General features: G+C 42.1%; 1 long non-coding RNA gene across 1 annotated transcript; it reads right to left on the minus strand.

Moving 5' to 3' along the window:
• Window positions 1-977: 977 nt before the first annotated feature.
• On the minus strand, window positions 978-5188 carry LOC120409190. The gene is made up of 3 exons (XR_005601186.1): window positions 5057-5188; window positions 4487-4557; window positions 978-1220 (listed from the first exon to the last, which is right to left on the minus strand). It is a non-coding gene; the product is annotated as an uncharacterized LOC120409190 (long non-coding RNA).
• Window positions 5189-16795: the final 11607 nt, after the last annotated feature.

The following is a 16795-nucleotide window of genomic DNA, read 5'->3' on the forward strand; positions in this document are numbered from 1 at the left end:
TTTAAAGCTGCTGGGAACTGAGAGAGGTAAGAATTTTAAAGAAAATCTTTGCAGGCTCATGCTATATCCCACCACTAACATGATGGCCATGTTCAGTGATGAGTAGAGATCCCGGATTCCCATTCTGTGTATCCTACTAATATTTATTTCTCTTTTATTTCTCCATATTTTAATTTCAGTGGATCACTGGTTCTTAGTACCTCTGTATCCATTGGCTACTTACTCACCTGTCCTTTCTTACATAGTGGTTTTAAGTTATGAATAAATACTTATTAATTAGGATTAATATCCTATTTTAAATTATTTTTGTATCAGATTTTTTTTACTGGCTGCATATAATAACCCAGAAAGGCCAAGTAGTCATGCCTTTACAAATGTAAGCACTCACTTCAGGGCTTTGCTGAATCAGGGCCTAAAAGATTATAGAAAGCTACAGGCAAGGCAATGGAGTTGATATGAGCTAAGAGGGAGTCAGAGCTGTGGAAATAATACACACTAGTGTATTTGAATGGATGTGTGTCTGATCTGAATTATATCCTCCCGCTTCTGTAACGAAGAGGTAAACCATAGTTATGTTCATAGTCATAGGATTCAAAGCCAAAAGAGACTACTGTGATCATGTACACTGAGTTCTCATATAAACACAGGTCATAGTATTTCACCCCAGTAATTTTTGTATCAAGCCCTCGTGGTTGAAGTCAGGTTAATTTTAAAGGACTAATCTGGAAGGGGGAAAGGGAAAAAAAAGCCCTTCCCCGGAATTGATGAATTCACTTCCAGCTCACAACTATTTTATAGCCGTGGTGGTGTCTGAAAGGCCTGGCTGTGTGTCAACCAAGCGTCAAAGCCTGAGGTCTTTACTAATTTTTAACTCACTCCCTCCTCAAGGAAACTTTGAGTGTTTTCCTAACCAGTGGGTGTAAAATGAGTAACGACCTTAAGATTTAGCTAAAATATATTCTATGTGGCTCTATAAATCTGAATTATGGAAACATTTCTCCATCTTTTGCCTCCAGGTTTTTACCGCATTTAAAGTCATTACTGGAAAGAGGATGAGGCTTTCAGTAGATTACAAGTACTGTGTAAGCAAACCACTGGACCAGAAGTATCTGCATAGCCAGGTATGTCAGCATCAGCATATCTCAAGACAGCACACTTGATGGGAGAGGGTAGGAATAAATTCTCAACTGCAGTTATTTCTGATGTTTCCTCCGAAGGAACTGTAATAGAAGCAATATTTTGTCATGATCAATGTGATATGCGACATAATTGAAAGTTTCACCTGGCTCTCTCTTTCTGCCATTTGTGTATAAAATGTAATGTCCTGGTTGCCCACTGCCAACTAAAATCTGTAAATCAGAGAGAGAACAGCATCCCTGTGTATGGCAATAAAGGCATCACATGTGAACGACAGACAGTGGCGAGAGGAAAAAAAAAACAAGTTGCTAAGATGTTACAAATGAGTCTAATGTGCCGCAAAGAGGAAATTGAAATTCCTTGGAAAGCAACAGTGGCATAGAGAATAATTAAACAGCTCGGAATGCCCATCTTCAAGCCTTCACTGGCTTTCACTGAAATGCATCATCATTTTTAGATGCTGGCATGGAGAAGGGAATGGAATCTGGAGTGATCTCATGATACTGAAAATGCGTAAAAGGGTCTGTCTGATATTTTTGTTCTCCTGTCGCTTGGAACCCCATCCATTTTTGTTGGAAGTGCATGGACAGAAGCTCAAAGTGCAGCATTTTGTTAAACATAGGGATTGGACAAACAAGGTTCTGATCAAATAAGGATTGGCCCACGCCCTCACTCAGTATTAACTATTGACTGTGCTGGCAAATTTTTCAAGAATCCAGAATTGTTTCCCTCACAAATCAGGATGAAAAGTCAAAATCTCAAATGTTTTTGCAAAATGAAAAGCCTTTTTTTTTTTTTGGTTTGGCTTAATGGAAATGTTATGTTTTGATAATTTTGAACCATTGTGTTTAGATTTCAACTATATTTTACCGTTTAAAAAAGTTTTATACTATAATGAGCTTACGTTTCAAAGCAAAAATGATTTTGAACCAGAAAACCAACATTTTTCATTTAGAAAATGTCAAAATGGGATGTTTTGACAATTTCAAAACTTTTGTGTTTTTCCAACTTTTTTTGAGGTGACAAGTTCATTAAACTGACTCTTTCCTGCAAAAAGTTTCGGTTTTGACAAATCGGTACTTTTTAACAAAAATAATTCCACTGAAATATTCCCAACCAGCTGTAATATAAACGTTTTTGACATTGCAAAGCAATTATTAATTTTACTCTTGCCCTGACACTTGTGTGTTCCATCTGGGACCAGAACTGGAAATGCTATGAGAAAAGTTATCCTCCGATTCCAAGCCTGATCATGAGCAGGAAGTACCAGTAATTTTACAAGAAGCCAGTTATTAAGATATCTGCAGCCCAATTTTGCATTCCCAGAATGGATAAGCATCCAAAATTCATTGGGTGCTTATCTCAGAAAAAAACCCAGCCTCCAAACCATTTGAGATGTGCTTCACATGAAAGCTTACCTAGACATATTCAGGCCGTTTTGCTTTTCAAATTATGATAGAAATCTTGCAGGAATAGACTTCCTGGTGAGATTTTTAGGTCTTCCTGGTTTCAGCTGGGCTGCAAATGCCATGGAAGCTGCCCTTCTTTTGTTTTTTTTTATATTTATGTATTTGGCTGAAACTAGGACCCATAGAGGTGCACAGAAGTTTAAAACAACGTCTTTGGGGCTCTATGCATTATATTCAAATGCTCACTTGGTTCCTGTGCCAGAAAAAGATATGCTCTAGTTCAATCACAAGTTTTGGGGCTTGAAAACATCCTCTTGTGTAATAGGGATGAATAATTCTTTCCACTGCAGGAATCACAGGAAGAAATTCAACCACCTGCATTATGCAGGAGGCCGGGCTAAATAATCATTGTGGTTCCATCTGGTTTTAAAAATCTATACATCTAACTAAAGAAAATTGGATAAAGATGGATACATTTAAAAAAAGCAAGCACGGGCCTGCATCAGAGTAAGGAATTGGATATAACTGATAGAGAGGAAAATGCAAATTTGATTCTGAATTCAAGAAGTGTAGCCTATGCCTATCTTTAAAAGAAATTAGCTCAACTTTTTCAAAGAAACCTCAAAAGAGATTCAGTTCATTTCAGATTCCAGGCAAGGCTTCAGTTCGATTCTTATTTTATCCAAATCAGCTAATCCTTTTAATCCTATTACAAGTGAACTAGATTTCCCCCCCTCCAGACCCACAATTCTCCATGTTATGGTTCTGTGGAGAGAGCCCCCAGACCACACTGACTTTAATGGGCTTCAGATCAGGCTCCTAAAGCTGGTGAGAATCCTGGAAAACTTCTGCTCGGTTTAGTTTTGTTCTTTCCTGTTGTTTCCCCTTAATATAAAAGTAATGGGATAGGGTAAAATTTTCCCCTGTGCAGACGTCCTGCCCCAAAGCCTGTTCACGACATCCCTCTTAAGCCTGGAGGGGCTTAACTGGTGAATAAGCTTCATGTGCAAACTCTATAAAGACGGGGATTTCTCCCTTTTAAATATGTTCTAACAGCGATGACTGAGTCACAAGTGTTGTTACACGTATCATTGACATTAAATTTGTCTGACCAGTAGCTGCATTACTGGGGCCAGATTTTCGAGAGAGCTCACCATAAGCATCACAGAAGGGGGCTGCTGGGTGCTGAGCACTTTTCAAAATCTGCCCATTAGTGTCTGTGCTGTTGCTCTGCTTCGAACACTGAGGTACCTCAAGTGTGAAAGACACTGCGAAAGGCCAAATTCTCCTCTTGTTCATAGAAACACTATATTCCTATTCTCTTCTTTCCAGAGTTCTTGCTAGAATAATTGAAAATAAAATGCACCATTGTTCTATGGGAGACGCAAAGGGTCCAGTTCTGCAAGCTGAGCTGTGCAGAAGGACCCCTGCTGGGACTCTGCCCACATGGATCAATTTGCAGGATTGGGGTCTAAATGATTTCACTGCATTGTGACTCAACTATTGCATCTGATGTCTCAGCAACACCATCCCTCACAGCAATGGAAGTATTGACTCACCCATTGCCCTCAGTTTTCTTGGCATGGATTTCCCTGCCCTATTTCAAGGAAAGCAATTCCCCCCCCCATCCCCCCTTTGCAGTGTTGATCCACCATAGCCTTGTTTGCAGGGCACTTAGGATTGAATTTTTAATAGATTAAATGAAAAGTGCAACAACTTTGGGGACTTTTTTTTGAAACTGTCAGCATGTTCCCCTGGCATGCGGGACCACTGCAAGCCACTTCAGGGGCTCTTAAGGGAGTCCGGGCCACATGCATAGAAATGAGGCTGGTGGATACACGTAGACTGAAAGCCAGAAGTGAAAAGTGCAGAGGCACCAGTGCTAGAAAGTATAAGACCCAGTAATTATAAGAAAAGGTAGAAAAAGGTAGAAAACCCACCTTTGCTTGGAGCAATCAAACAATCGTATGAATCTCCATTTGTGCTGGAATATTGACTTTCACCCATTGCTCTAAGAAAAAAAAAAGCAGTTGAGAGAAAAATGAAAAGACTTTTCAATTTTATCCTAACAAACATACTTTAACCTCTTGGAAAAAAACACAGCTGGGCAGCTTCTTCCCCTGACTTATAATTATCTGCAGCAGGCAAGAAATTACCTCCATGACTATCAAGGAAAATAACAATAAGAAAAAAATCCCCCATCAGACCATACTGGTTTCAAGCAAAGATTTCCCAGGGCACCCTGTAAATTTGAGTATGAAGAAGGAGCAATCAGATTCCTAATAACAGCTCTTCTGTTTGGGCCACTGTTGAATCAAAGTAGTTAAGGAACACAGAGCTAGAGAGAGAGTCGTAAATGCAAAGAGGACAGGGAGACAGGCAAGGAGGTGAAGGGAGAGAGAGAGACAAGGCAGCAGCAAGGGTGCACGCTAGCAACTGGCCCAGAACCACAACAGAAAAGACCATATCAAATGCAAACAAGATGTCCGTGATTTCTGGGACTTGCTGACTTAGGAATGCTCAAGGCGGCCAGTTATCCCCGTGCATCCTTGTCCATTAGTCCTGTACAGTTCTTGGAAACCCTTTTTAGGAGCTAAACTCTTATCTCCTTTCCCTCCTAGCCATTCCAAACCAGAGCAGCTAAGCTTGGCATGGCTTGGATCCCCAAAGGCAGGGGAGAAAGAATGCTCCACCCAGGGTTCAGCGAGGCAGCAGAGTCTCTGCCAGAATAGTGAGGCTGCAATAGCTCCATCTGCAGGGGGCCAAAGAATGGCATGGTGACGGCGCTGCACTATGACTTCACAGATGTAGGTTCAATTCCTAGTTCTGGCAAAAACACCAACCCTGTGTGACCTGGGCAAGGAATTTAATCATTCGGTGCCTTAGTCTCCCTATCTGTAAACTGGGGGAAGTAATCTTTATTTTGTGTGCCTTGACTATTTCGATTGTAAGATCTTCTGGACAGGGACTGTCACTTATTCTGTATTGCTGACCGCCTCCTTTCCAAAATCATGAGCTTCTATAGTTGGAGCCTTTCAGGGGCATTATTTCTAGCTTTTCTCCGCCATCATGAGAAGCAGAAATTCCTTTTTCACGTATTTCTTTGAAAGCTGAGATTCCTATCCAATCACGTGACTTCAGGAGCTGGGGATTTAAGAAAAACACTAAATATTGCATGGCTGGGGTTATAAGCACAAGAGCTGGTAACACTGTTTACTATGGGTCTGTACAGCACCCAGCACATTGGGGCCCAGACTTGGAGTGGTGCCTTTAGGTGCTACTGCAATACAAATAACAACTGTCTAGCCAAAGCAGCCACACAGTTATGGAGTTTTTGGTCCCATAGCCCTGATTCTCCCTGGCCCTCCCCTGAAACTGTCTTGTTTGGGAACATGGGAAGGGAGCATGTGGCTCTGAGCTTCATGCGCAAAGGTGGTGTGGCCCAGAAATCCTTCCCCATCCGCTTGAAGTAAAATGGCACCAGCTCTGCTGAATTTGGTACCCTGTGAGGCCAAGGAAGGACTGGCGAGGCTCTATCTTATGACTTTACACCTAAGACCCTCTGTGCAGCACGTCTCCCTAGACTGATTCCCTGGGAAGGAAATGAAGCCCAGCACAATGGAGCTGAGAAGTTCACAATACGCCTGATTAAAGGCGGCCAGAACAAACCAATCTGAGGCAGACATGCCAAACCTGTGGAAAAAATGCAGAAATTGGGCTTGTTTTTGGCTTATTTGGTGTGTGAGTTGCTTGTTGGCTAGTTTTTGGCTTGTAGTTTGTTGCTTGTTGTAGATTGTTGCTTTTTTTTTTTGATCGGCTCCTGGCAAGGGGAGGCAAGCAGGGGCAAGGGGAGAGAGAGTCAAGGGTGCACAGAAGGCCCACCACAGTCCCAGACTGCACGCCGGGGGATCTAGTCACATAGAGAGTTGGGGTTCTTAGGGATTGGCTTGTTTTGGTCTTGTTTTGAAATGGGATTCGCTTGATTTTTGGCTTATTGTGAAAGTCGGGGTGCTTCTTTACCGCCTGAAAGTTGGCAACTGTGATCTGAAGCCTTCCTCACCAGGAACGCTAACAGCAGCAAAGGCTGAGGATAAAACCGCACTAACAGTTCCTGGGATACAAACCTTGCTTTGAGTCCAGATCTTACTTGATGCTTTTCAGGCCTGGTAGTTTTAAATGAGATGGAAGCCTAATTTAACAGGCAATAAAAGTAATGTGGTAGAAAATTCTGCTCACTCTGGACCTTGAAGCTCTGCAGTCCTGACCCTTTACCTAATTAATACTCACAGCCTAGCATTTTGGGTGGCTTTCCTGCACTGAATTCTGACCTCTAGCCAACTAGAGTCATAATTAGCCTTTCCCCATAAGTAATGATGGCAGGCTGTATAGGTGTCTGACTGAATATTTAAGCTTTATAACTCAATATATATAGTGGAATTAATGACTGTGACAAGAAAGCCATCCATGGTGAGTTGCTGTAACGACCACTAGAGTATTTGGGTCAGGGTCCTGGCCCGTTCTGGCCCCTTTTGTGATGCTCCAGTGGTGCAAGGAGGCTTTAAAATGAGCTAGGCCAGCCAGCTAAGGATCATGCCCATGTGGGAGAACCTAAAGGCTTGTCTTCACTATGGGGAAGTGGTGCAATCAATGCAGGGGGTGTCAATTTAGCGGGTCTAGTGAAGACCCACTAAATTGATGGCAGAGTGCTCTCTGGTCAACCCCGTTACTCCACCCCTCTGAGACGAGTAAGGGAAGTCAACAGGAGAGTGTCTCCATTCAACACAGCACAGTGAAGACACTGAAGTAAGTCAACCTAAGCTATGTCGACTCCAGGTACATTATTCACACAGCTGGAGTAGTGTAACTAAGTCAACTTACCTGGTAGTGAAGTCAAGCCCTAAGATGACACAGAGGCATCCTCCAGGATGAGTCCTTTACCCCTTTATTGATATTGCCAATAAGGATGCTAGTTATAATGGTGATTTTTGTGACATGAACAATTGTCCAGTAGACGCTGGATTGGAGGCCACTATCACATTCCACATAGGTCAACAGATGGTGGTAACTGATGCTGACCTGAGCTACATTAGAAACAAAGATTAGTATCCCTTCAACCAATTAGTTGGGACCACCCTACCACTTTTACCCTGGAATTAAGAGGCTCGTAGATTTTAAAGCCAAAGGGAGCATTGTGATAATCTTGCCTCACCTCCTGCATTACACAGTGCAGAGATTTTTGTACTGCATATAAAATTCAAGACATAATGATCAATCCAAATAAAACATTCTATAGATTCCACATTTCAGAATGACACACAGAGAAACTGCAATAGAAACACACAGCCATGCATGTGGAAATCTCACCATGTAACAACAACCCTCAGTGACAAAAATAACGAACCATTGAAATCCAACACAATCCTACCGGATGAAGGCAACATACAAATTCAGGGAAGTCAGCAAAGGAAACTCTACAGTAGTTTTTTTTCTCTTCTTAGGTAGCTGACCTCACTGAAGCAGTTTCAAGGCTCATTCTGACTTGTGAAAGTAGCTTGGCCAGAACAGAAGCATTCTGGGAAAGGAAGAAGCGGGGGAGTGGTATTTTAATGCTAACTGAGTTATCTGTAAGGCTTGCAGGAAGGATGCAATGACAAGCAGGCCTGACTGGGGTGGAGAATGGCAGCTGACAAGTGACAAATTCCTAATAAAAAATTCATTCCCCAAAAGTTTTCTAATTCAGAGAGCGGATGGATTTTTTTCTATTAAAAAAAGCAAAACAAAAACACAGAGCTACAACTGTGCCATGGTAGTTTATTCATCTCATGGCAGTAGCCCTGAAGGAGGTTGACTCTAGCTAGAGTTGATGGGCTGCAGGGCCGCCCAGAGGATTCAGAAGGCCTGGGGTCTTCCCGCCGCCGAATTGCTGCTGAAGACCCGGCACTTCTGCGGCGGGTCCCGGGGCGGAAGGACCCCCCACCACGGGTCTTCAGGCACTTCGGCGGTGGGTCCCAGAGCGGAAGGACCCCCCGCCACCGAAGACCCAGAGTGGAAGTATCTCTGGGGGCCCCAGGTCCCACGAGAGTTTTCCGGGTCCCCCGGAGTGAGTGAAGGACCCCGCTCCAGGGGCCCTGAAAAACTCTCGTGGGGGCCTGGAGCAAATTGCCCCACTTGCCCTCCCCTCTGGGTAGCCCTGTTCACAGAGGAGTGTCCTCCAGCCCAAGGTCTTGGAGGAGAAGAAGGAGAGGACAACATTTCTATTCTACAGGTTCTTACACCATGCCCAGTACTATGGTATCTGAATGCCTAGATGATCATAATGAGGTTAACTAAAAATTACTTGGCCTATGCTCTAGGCCAGTCTATTGCATACATCCCATGTTTGACGCTACTCCTGAGTGACTGAGGACCGTAGAAGTTTAAGCCTCAGTTTATAACAAACAAGTGGCTGCATCATGGTCATCAGAAAGGACAGAACTAAAGATCGTCACCAGCCAGAGCACAATGCCTATCACCAGACTTCCACAGAGAATTCCTGTCTGTGCTCATGATTTCCAGGTATTGGTCACCTACTTCAACAAGCAATTAAAGTGGGAGAGATTTAATGTACTTTGGGAAAGTTTGTCATGTCTTGGAGTGGCTGACAAAACTGTGGTGTTAATTTAGATGGAATAAAGAGGCTCAAAGAGTCAAAGGTACAGAAAAATCAATAAAAACATTTGAAATATAAAGTATTAAGTAAGGCTTTTATTTTATCAATGTTCCTTATTCCCTCTCCCTTTAGCAGTAGAGTGTTTTTAGACATAAAACCCCCTTGAGTGATAGGTTTTTAGGTGGCATTAAAGATGGTATTAACTGTCTTTTTGGGGGAAAGGAAAATTAGTTGAAATGAGCTGGAGCTATTGTTATTGCTGTTGTTAAAGTCCAGTGCTGTTTCATAGATGACAAAACAAGACAAACACACACAAAAAGAGAAAGAAAAGGCCAGCAAAGATAGAAAACACAGCTTCTGTCTCTGGTGGTGACTTTTGCATGCAACCTCACTGCTCGAAAAATACAGGCCCAGCACCTAGTCTTATCAGCCGCTCCAAGTCCTGGCAAATGTGTACCAGTGTTGGGCAGTTTAGGGCATTGCATTTAGCTGCCAGGCTTATGACAATGTTGCAAAATATGTGCTCTTGACCCGCTAAGCTAGACTCTTATTAGACAGAAGGAAAAAGGAAAGAAATTCATGGAGCATAAGTCCATCAATGGCTATTAGCCAAGATGGGCAGGGATGGTGTCCCTAGCCTCTGTTTGCCAGAAGCTGGGAATGGATCACAGGGGATGGATCATTTGATGATTATCTGTTCTGTTCATTCTCTCTGGGGCACCTGGCATTGACCACTGTCAGAAGACAGGATACTGGGCTAGATGGACCTTTGGTCTGACCCATTATGGCCATTCTTATGTTCTTTAATAGGAAAGAGAAGAAATACAGTGGGGATGGAAAAGGACACATTTGAGGATGGTGGAAGGGACAAAGTTTCACATCGCAGGCGGTGTTCAGGTTTTAGCAGGAGCAGGTAGGTGTCATTTGGGTCCCTCTCTCTGGCCTGGTCTGTTCAGAATATCTCCCAGGATTAGGACAAATAAGGTCTAGGATCCCAGAAGACAGTAGGGCTGGTAGCCATGATGGCAGCTTGCTCCTCCCCCATCTTCCAGTGAGCCAGTGTTGCGGTAGCCTCTTTTGTCCCTCCAAGTCTCTTCTTTTAAGGGCCCTAAAACATAGTGATGGGTGGAATAGCCCATCCTCTCATTTTGCCAACCAACTAGGCCTGGTTTCCGACACACACATTTTGATTCACTGATTTCCAGCTCCATATTTGTTTTGGTTACCAGCCATGATCTTAACTGAGTCCTTGAGTTATATCAGTAGGCCCTTTTGTTTGGACTATTTCAGTCTGTTTTCTTTTTGCAACTTCTCCCATTGACATTTATTGTTGTAGGTTATTATGACACTTTATAAACTTTTATTCACTTTCACATAGTTAGGTTTACAAGTGGGATCAATTTACAGGCCCAATTATTACAGCACCACTTTCCATGGCTTTATTTGACACTCTTTCTGAGACTCGATTAATTTGCTGGGAATGCTGCTGTCAGGGAAGAGCATTTGGTTTGTTCAATGATTTTCCCTAGCACCACTCTTCAGTACTGCTGAACACATACAGTGCAACAACCCACACAGTACATTCAGGACTGACTGAGAACTTTGTACACTTCTTGTTCTGGAAACCGACAATCCATGTAAGGTAACACTTCACTTGCTCCCCTTATAAGTCATAGGTTTTTTATTTTATTTTCCAAGGAGATAAAAGCTACTCATGCTGTAGACTTGAAAAATCACCCGAGCAAGGAAAGCAAAACCTAATTAGCAACCTAAAGAGAGTGCACTTTTAAAGAATTGTCAAGCTTTGGCTTCTCACATCAGCAGCAATCAAGCTTGGCTGTAATCACGGGAGGATGAGATAATCAGAGGAACCACAGATAACCCCTGTTATTGGCTATTTTAGGATAACAGCCACACTACAGCCAGGCTCCCTTCAGTGAAGTCGTAGCTGAGAACAAAGGGGATATATACAATTCGGCAGAGCAGTATATATGTATATGAGGCAGGCCATGCTCACCCCTTCTGCTGGAAGTCAGTGGGCAGGACAGGAAGTATAAAAGGCAGGTCTGGGAGCTCAGTTGTGCTGCAGCCACAGGAGGAGCCAGATGCCTCCTGCTTGCTCCCAAGCCGGAAGACTGTGGCAGGCCCCTGTGGAGCTGAGAACTGGCCAGAGCCACCAGAGCCAGATGCTGACCAGACCACAGAGGAGTGGCCAGGACTACCACAGGCTTTCTACCCTGATAGTCTGGACAGCCCTCTGCAAATCCAGGCACACCCCGAGGGGAAGTTAGGAAGTGGCCCAGGGACAGCTGACCCTAGTCTGACTGCGTTATTGCTGTAGATCTGGTCAATGTGCTGCGGTCAGGATCCCTGCTGACCTAATGGCAGATCCCTCTGCCACTGCTAGGGCCCTGGGCTGGGACGCAGTGGAATGAGTGGGACTGTGTTCCCCCTGCCACCCCAACCCTGGGGCGCCAGTCTCCTCCTCTCTAGGCCAAGGAGCCAGTGTTGGTTGGCCATTAACAGGAGCTAGGATGCTCGAACCCCTTGCTGCTCGGCTCCTGACCACAGGCCTGAGCTATAGACTCTCACTGCCCTGCCCTGACTAAGGGTACGGGCTACTTAACCGTGTTTGTTGCTTGGCCCTGAACACAGACCTGAGCTATGCACTCTTATCGCGTCACCAATTCCTCACGATAGGCGACGCACAGAGACATAGGGAGGCGGAGTGGTCTCCCATGGACCCGGAAGACGGGGAGGGAATCCCACCACTAAACCACTACAGTCTAATAAAGGTTGCAAAGCATTTTCAAACAAAGCCTTTAAACTGTTGCATTCTGCTCCACTTCTGAAAGGACTTAGTGCCATAGATAAAGCTGAGCAAACAATTGCTTTTCTGGGTCAGTGGCCAATCCAAAAAATCTGAAAAAATCATTGTTTTGGGTTGAACCAAAACTTATTTTTTTCTCATTATCTGCCCCCTCTCCCCGTTTCATTTTGAATCAAACAAAACATTTTATTCAACCTGAAACAAAAAATGTGATTGTTTTGTTACATCTTCAGGTGCTTTTTATGTTTTTAAAACAAATCTCGCTAAATTTCAAAACAAAATGTCACTTCAAAACAAAAAAACTGAAGTATTTCATTTCGAAAATGCTGAAATGGCCCATTACGATTAAAAAAATGTTTATTTGGCTGAAGTGATTTGCTGAAATTGACCCACATTACTGAATAGTTTTGATTGAAAAATGAATTTTTTGGTCAATCTGATAAACTGTTGGACATAAAAAAAAGAAGAAGCTCTAGTTGCAGTATGCAGCCAGTGTATAGAGTAGGGATGAGTAAATACAGCTGAATAAAATACCTGTCCTTGAGTAATGCCTTCATGTGGACTTCCTAATGCACTTTTGTCTTCTGCATGTTGATCCTTTAGACAGGAAGGTTTTTCAGGGTAATGGTAGCCTACACAGTGCCTCTACAGCCCTAGTAAGTTACTGATGCTTAACAACTAACAGATATTAGTAATTATCCCCTCTTCTCAAAACTCAACTCAACATTTTTGATGTTAGAAAAAAGGTCATCTTTCCCATCTTTCCACTTTGTCTTGGTACGTCTTGGTTTTATCCAGCACTGAAAGCAGAAACACTGACCTACTGGGAGGAAGTGACTTGACCCAAGGCAGGAAGATACATCTTGCAAGGGAGACTATTGGACATTTTAAGCTCAATCCTAGATGAAAGTCTGTGTGAATATGATTTTCTGGATGCTTATTTAAACCAACCCGCTTGAGGAACACAGAGAGAAACAGATAAAAGAGTAACTGACATGGTGTGAGTTGGGGAAGGAAATGATGATGAGGAAAGAGCAGAAGAATTTAAACTGGCACAGTACAAGAGACTGACGAAGGGTGAATATGATTTGGGTAGGTAAATGCTACAATGAAGACAAGAAGCAATTGTTCTTGGATACCAACAATAGCATTAAAAATAATGAATTAAATCAGAAATAATGGGCCTGATTCTCCTTTCTCCACACCAGTGACAATAGGAGTACTTGTAGAGAAAGGAGTGAGTAAGGGAATCAGATTCTGGCCCACAGGAGGGATTATGTGGGAATTAACATCAAATGCCGGTTGTTGAGTTTAGTGTACAGGTGACTGGGTAGTACTGGTGGCTCATGATACACAGGTCAGACTAGATGCTTTGATGGTTCCTTCTGGCTTTAATCTCATGATTCCACGAAGGTGCTGCTCAATTGGAGTAAAGGTGACCAAATCAGGCTCAAACCTTCTAAAGAACATATTTTCAAGAAATACACACTGGAAGACCAGGTGCCAGGTCATGCCAAGGCCCTGGGCCTCACCAGTCTCTGACAAATGCATACCTGGAAGCTAGTCTGGTTTACCTGCTTGTTAGTATTGTTAAAAGAGATATTAGAGTTATCAGAATGTGATTAGTGTTTAGACTTTATGAAATACGCGTAAGATGCTGAATGTATTAATGTTACTTATAATAGCTATATCCCATGGTATAAGGTAATAATTAAGTGTTTTGCACTGTAACTATAAAAATGTTTACTAAAGCTGTAAACTCCCACCTCCCCCAGTTAGGGGAGAAGAATTATCAGGTGCAAAATACTAGTTTACTACAAGAAGTGTTATCTCCTCCCCAACAAAAGAATGCCTATAGACACTAGTCAAGCCATTGTGGGACATCAATAGACAAAAGACTTTGAGTGTTTCCCCCAACACCTCTGAAGACAGTCCATGCACAAACGCTTGTCCCATCACAGTTTGAACACTGGGGGAAGGGAATAAATATGGTTGGCCAGAAGAAACTTAATTCCTATGCTTCTTGAACAGTAAGGGACAAAGGTTTTTAAGCATAGGCAAAGGGTCCCCAGCTGTTTAGCTTGGGTTAGCCCTAAAGGACATATAGCGCTGGCATATTACAGCAGTTTCTATTACCTTTTGAAACCTGACTTTAATTATTTGTGTGTCTATGTTTACCTGCTTTAACCTTGCAAATAACTTTCCTATTTCTTTTTCCTAGTTAATAAACCTTCGGTTAGCTTATTACAGGATTGGCTCCAAGCGTTGTCTTTGATTTGAGATCTGAAGTACAGTTCACCTGGGGTAAGTCACTGGTCCTTTGGGACGGGGAATAACCTGGATATTGCTGTGATTTTTGGTGTCAGGGACCATCTACCACAAAAGGCAGGCTTGCCTGCATGGTAAGATAGACTGCAGTGCCCAAGAGGACCATCTATATTAGGGCTGTTACAGTGTATTAGGAGTTCACATTTGATACTTGGTTGGAGAAATCTAAGCATAGAACACACAACCAGTTTGGGGGTTTGCCCTTTTTCTTGACAGTCTGCCTTGAGGTTGGCTCATGGTTGTGATCCACACCAGACAGCGGTACATTAGTGGCTTGTGATATACAGTCAGACAAGAAGATTTGGTGGTCCCTTCTAGCTTTAAACTCATGGTTCCAAGAAGGTGCTACTCAGTGGCTCCAACCTTTTAAAGAACATCAAGAATAGCACACGGTCACTCCGGGGAACTGGAAGAAAGCAAAGAAACAGATAGTTCCATGGCGCTGGGAGTGAGGAGACCTAGGTGCTTTTCCCAGTTCTGCCACTGACTTGCTGTGTGACCTTTGGCAAATTCCTACATCTATCTTTGACCGTTTCCCTTCCCACCCTCTCTGTCTTTGAACCAGGGATAGTCTCTCACTATGTGTTTGTGCAGTGTCTAGCGCAATGGTAACCTCATCTAGGTTGCTCCTCTTGGTGCTACAGTCATATAAATAATTATAATGAAGAGATCATTTTCATTAGAGATGAGTGTTAAATAGAAACTCATTCCCAGCGTGTAAGCCTCATGTTGTGAATTTCCCTGACATACAACTGCGTTTGTGAACACAAGGGTTAAAGGAAACATTGTATGTTTATTTCAAATGAGATTATTGTCTAACACATATGTTAGCGCCAAAAGTCAAGAGGTTTAAGTCGGTTTCCACCTCAGAGATTGCCTAAATAATTATTTTTAGGCATACAAGCTCTTCAGAAATAGTTTGAAACAAAGTATGTTTAATCTAGTCTATTAGTTTAAGAGCTGTTGTACCAAAAATATTTGACTTTTGTCTTTTTATAGATCTGGCAGTAAAAATGGTTTAAAATAATATTTCCTTTGAGATTATTACATTTTTGTCGGTAAAATATTTTGCTCCTTCGGTTGCTAAAAAACAAAATAAAGGAGGTTGTCAAAAACAAACATGCTACAGTTTGGGGGTGGAGGGAATTGTTAATTCTTTTTTTCCACCAGGCTTAGCATATAAATAGCTATTTCCTTCTTCCTTTTCCCAGCTCTGATATGTCATGTAATGTAGGGACAAAAGACACACAATCCTGTGGTTTCTCCTTCTTTGTGAGTTTATAACTGCAATAATCAGGAACAAATGGTTCCTGATTTTATATCTATAAGACCAAATTATTTCCACACCATTGGCTACCATTTATACACACACACACACACACTAATATATATAGGTTACATATAAATACATACACATTCTCCTTCTGTCTATATGTTACATACACAAACCTACATTAAAAAAATGTTAAGGTTACCAAACCAAGCACTCAGAAGTTAAGAAATGTTGACATTAAAGTTGCAGAAACACATTAATTAATCCCTTGTGCATATGCATTATGAATGATAGTCTTTAATTATATTATTGACTCTTTAATTACAGGCTACTTGTCCCAATCTATTGCTGCCAGCTGCCTACCAGTTCCAACTATAATAAATTAGAAGTGTCTCTGAATAAATCTGATATCATTAGGCTCCTGCATTATGGGTGTCACTGCTTCACCATTGATTTCAACAGACACAGGATCAAATCCATAAAGCATAGCTGGCATTTGATGGAAAGTTTTGAAAAACTTTTCATTTAGAAATAATTCTGCTTTCATTTGGCATTTTCTCACAGAGAAAATGGGATACTTTGCTTTAAAATGGGATATTTTGCTGCTTGAGTTTATTCTACACTAGAAGCTGTAATTTTCAATTTATCACACTCTAATAGTTGCCATGGTAGCTAATGTGATGTCACAAACACAGGATGATGATTACAGCAGGTGAACTCTGCAAAATGGCTCCTGTAAATATTTGTTTGAATTCCAATACAGCAGTTTGATTGGAACATGCTCATTTCCCGTGTTATTTGTAGAAAGAAAACACACAGCCTATACAGCAGTTATCCTCTGGAGGGTGGGATATAAGAGGTGCACAGCCCTCCTGTTGGATCTCTGCACAGGGGCGAAAAGCACCTTTTCATTAACATATGCACATCTAAACTTTTGTTCTCGTGAACACTTTGGAAATGGTCATTTTTTCATATTTTCCCTAAGACAGAGGACATGTTATGCACTATTAGTTATTTTCCAGTTTATAAACTTTGAGTTATCCAAGCAGCAAATAGAAAAAATAGCATATGGTTGAGGTGACCAGTCAGGAGTGCTAGTTTTATTATTTGTTGAGAATAAGATAACCAATGAATATAGGTTTGGTTTGGGTTTGGTTTTTTTTTTTTTT

This window comes from Mauremys reevesii, linkage group 7, assembly GCF_016161935.1.
Source record: "Mauremys reevesii isolate NIE-2019 linkage group 7, ASM1616193v1, whole genome shotgun sequence".
Classification (NCBI taxonomy): domain Eukaryota; kingdom Metazoa; phylum Chordata; order Testudines; family Geoemydidae; genus Mauremys; species Mauremys reevesii.